This window comes from Octodon degus, unplaced genomic scaffold (genome assembly GCF_000260255.1).
Source record: "Octodon degus isolate 3935 unplaced genomic scaffold, OctDeg1.0 scaffold00097, whole genome shotgun sequence".
Taxonomy (NCBI): domain Eukaryota; kingdom Metazoa; phylum Chordata; class Mammalia; order Rodentia; family Octodontidae; genus Octodon; species Octodon degus.
This window is the reverse complement of record NW_004524673.1, coordinates 8,752,345-8,756,555: the sequence shown is the minus strand read 5'-3', so window position 1 is coordinate 8,756,555 and position 4,211 is coordinate 8,752,345. Positions and strand designations below refer to the sequence as shown.

At 32.7% G+C, this 4,211-nt stretch overlaps 1 protein-coding gene across 2 annotated transcripts in view; it reads right to left on the bottom strand.

Annotated features, from left to right (window-relative positions):
• Pign (phosphatidylinositol glycan anchor biosynthesis class N) overlaps positions 1–4,211 on the bottom strand; it is a 150,650-nt gene that overhangs the window by 137,637 nt on the left and 8,802 nt on the right. The gene's annotated exons all lie outside the window — the stretch shown is intronic.

The window sequence follows — 4,211 nt, the reverse complement described above, 5'->3', positions numbered from 1 at the left end:
AAAAAAAAAAAAAAGCCTCATGCAGTTATGGGTGGATCTAGACTGTGAAATGCTAAGATTAAGGAAGTGAATACTAAATTAATCCAATTACTGGCTTAGCATACTTCTGAGTGTGAATAATGGGAAGGCCCACCCTGACTGTGGGTGGCACCATCAAAAAGGTGGCTAGCACAGAAGGAATGAAAGGAAGGGGCAGACTGCTGCTTGTTGCTCAGTGCTTTCTTTCTGTGATTCCATGAACTGTTTCACCTCTGCAACATCCTGCCATGCAACCCTGCTTCAGAGCCAGCTATTGACTGAAACTGCAACAAACTATGAGGTAAATAAATAAACCCTTCTCCTTTAACTTTGGATGCAGAGTATTTTGTCTCAGGAACAACAAAAACTAAGACAAGTGATATGATTTCAAACTGAAAAAATATTTTTAATCATCACTTATCCACTAAACAATTCTAAAATGTCCTCAGAGTCTTTAACAAATACACATTTAAGCTTTTGAACATTTTAAACTACACAGAAATTCTCAATAGGATTGAACATATATCTTATTATACTCTATTATTCAGAGATATCTCAAGAAATTCCTGAATTTCTTGCTAGCTACACAGTAAGAATGTGTATCGATTTCCTGTCTTCAGTTCTTCACAAGTTGCTGCTGTTCTGCATACTTCCGTGGGGATCCTTTAGGTATAAGACCCACTCAATTCCTTTAGACAATACATATAGGCCTCAATGAAAAAATGCCTACTGTCACATCTAATAACAAATCACATCTGGTTATATTTTTCTATTAGAGATAGTCTTTATTATATTATTTCAAATCTACTATTTCCATGATATTCTGATTCATGAAGAAACTTGGATTAGTTGCCTTTGTGGTGAACCATGCTTTGTATTTTCAAACAGTTCTATTTCAAGAGTAATCACTTAAAAATTTTCTCATAGAGTATACTGAAGAGCAAAAGTACTTACATTCTGAGTTTATCATCATGTATTCAAAATGATTTAGCTTCTAAGGAACAAATGTTCAAAGTTGTAGGTACATGAAAGAATAAAATAGAAAAATACCAAAATGATAGGACTTGGTACATGCCTTTCAATAGTAACTTTGAATGTAAATAGCCTTAATTCTCTAATTAAAAGATACAAATTGTCAGATTGGATTAATATAAGACCCAATTATTTGCGGCCTGAAAGAAACACATTTTTCCAGTACAGGCACAGACTTAAAATAAAAAAACAGAAAATGATTATTACCTGCACATGAATCTAGAATCAAAAGTATATGTAGCCAACTAAGCAGACTTCTAGCCAAAATTACAAAATTACAAATACAAAGAAAGGTGACACATATTGGTAAAGGAACCAACCTACCAAGAAGGTATCGCAATATAACAAGAAGGGATATTCACAGAACATCAGAGCGCCCAACTTCATAAAACATCACCTGATGTGAAAAAACAACTACATTCCAATACAATAACAAGGGAATGACTTCAAAACTCTACTCTCATCAATAAATATGTCATCTAAAATAAAATTAAATAAATATGCCATCTAGACAAAAATATTCACAAAGAAACATCAGAGATTTATTATGCCATGAATCAAATAAACTTAACAGCTATCTATAAAACATTCAATACAACAACTGCAGAATATACATTTCTTCAGGGAATTCACATAACTCCAAAATAGATCATATTGTAGACCATTTAGGAAGTCTTAACAAATACAAAATTATTAAAATAATGGCTGTCATAATAACAGAACATAATAGAAACTAGAAATTCACGGCAAGAAAAACTATACAACAACATGGAATGAAAACTTCAACTTTGAATGACTGATGAGTCATTAAAGAAATCAAGGAAAAATTTTTAAAATCCCTGGAATCAAATGAAAATGGAACCATAATCCCTGGGATATAACAAAAGTAGTACATACAGAGGGAATTTTATAATTATAATTGCCTACATCAAAAACTCAAAGAGATCTCAAATAACCTAATCATGTATCTGAAAGTCAAAGGAAAACAAGAACTAAAGCCAACTAATAGAAAAATAGAGAATATTAATAGATACTAAAAGAATAAATTAAAATATCAGTGAAAAGAAGAGTTGGTTCTTTGATAAAATAAACAAGACTGATAAACCCTTAGCCAATTTAACCAAAAGAGAGAAAGACAAGATTCAAATCAAGGGATTATAAGAAGGAGGATATGGGAATTACAACAGGCATCACTGAAATCCAGAGGAACACTAGGTCTGCTTTGAAAACCTATAGGTTGATAAACTGGAGAGCCTAGAAGACATGGATAAATTTCTAAACACAATGAACCTAACAAAATTGAACCAGGAATATATAAACCTAAATAGGTCAATAATAAGAAAAAAGATTGAAACAAATGAAAATGTCTCCCAACAATAAAATGCACAGGACCAATAGATTGGCTATGGAATTTTTACCAGGTGTTTTAAATAAGATCTAATACCAATGTTCCTGAAATTACTGCATGCAATGCAAAAGGAAGGAATACTTCCAAATTCATTCTATGAAGCCAATATTAGTATGATACCAAAACCTGATAAGGATATACACACATAAATTAGAGAGCAACATCCTTGATGAAGATAGACACAAAACTCTTTAATAAAATACTTCCAAACCATTCAATATTAAAATGATGATACACCATGATCAACTTGGTTTCATTCCTAGGATAGTTCAATGTATACAAACCAATGAACACAAGTAAATGGATAAAGCCAGGGATGGAGCTTAGTGACACAGCATCTGCCTGGCAAGCAAGAAGCCCTGAGTTTAATTCCCAGTATAAATAAATAAATTAATGGATGAAAAAAGGCACATGATCATCTCAAATGATGTAGAAAAAGCATTTGAAAAATTCAACATCTCATCATGATAAAAATCTGAAGACACTAGGTATAGAAGGATCATACTTCAAGATCGAAAAGGTTATGGCTGAGAAATTCACAGCCAGTATCATATCTAATGGGGAGAAACTAAAAATATTTTCTCTAAAATCAGGAATGACAAAGAAGTTCACTTTCCATACTCTTAGTCAATAAATACTTGAAATTTTAGCCAGGAAAGAAATAACAGGAACACAAATAGGAAAGGAAAAAAAGTCCAATAATTCTCATTTGCAAATGATAATACCCTATACATAGAAAATCATACAGGCTCCCCAAGAAGTTTTAGCTCTGATAAACAAATTCAGCAAAGTGCCAAGATACATACAAAAGAAAACAAAAGCCCAACTTTTCTGTACACCAATAATGAACTAGTTAAGAAAGAAATCAAGAAAATAATTCATAATACCTTCAAAAAGAATTCAATAAAATACCTAGCAATCAATCTAACCAAGGAGGTGAAAGACCTCTACAATGAAAAAATTACACAACACTAACAAAGTAAACTGATTATGACATTAGAAGATGGAAAGACCTCTCATGATCATGGATCTGTAGATTTTTTTTTTTTTTTTGAAGGTCATTTTACCAAAGGCAATCTCTCCAGTCTCATTGCAATTCCTATCAAAACACCAATAACATTCTTCACAGAAGTAGGAAAAAAATCCTAAAACTAATAATGGAAACATAAAAGATCCAGAATAACCAAAATAACCCTGAGCAAAAGATGAATATTAGAGATATCACAGTATTCAATTTAAAAATATACTACAGAGCAAAAATACAATGGTACTGGTGTAATATAGGCACATAGACCAATGGAATATTACAGAACAGAGATAAATCTACATAACTACAGCAAAATGATTTTTGACAAAGGGCCCAAAGCATACATAGAAAAAGGACAGCCTCTATAAAAAACGGTATTAAAAAAACTGATAATCCATACATAGAAGACTGAAACTAGATTCCCATCTCTACCCTGCATAACACTCAACTAAAAATGCATCAAAGACTAAGATATAAGACCTGAAATTTTGAAATCTTAGAACAAAATTCAGAGGAAACACTTCCTTGTACACAGACAACTTCCTGAGTAGGATTCCAATAGCTCAGAAAATATTAGTAAAAATCAACATTAAAAAGTTTATCACAGGGGGCCTGGCCCTAGCTCAGGCCTTTAAGCGGCTGCTTCCACAAAGCTGTCAGCCTCAGGTTGCCGGAGTTCGAAACTCACACCTCTCCCGCTGGCCAAAAGTGCCCTGAAGGCATTGG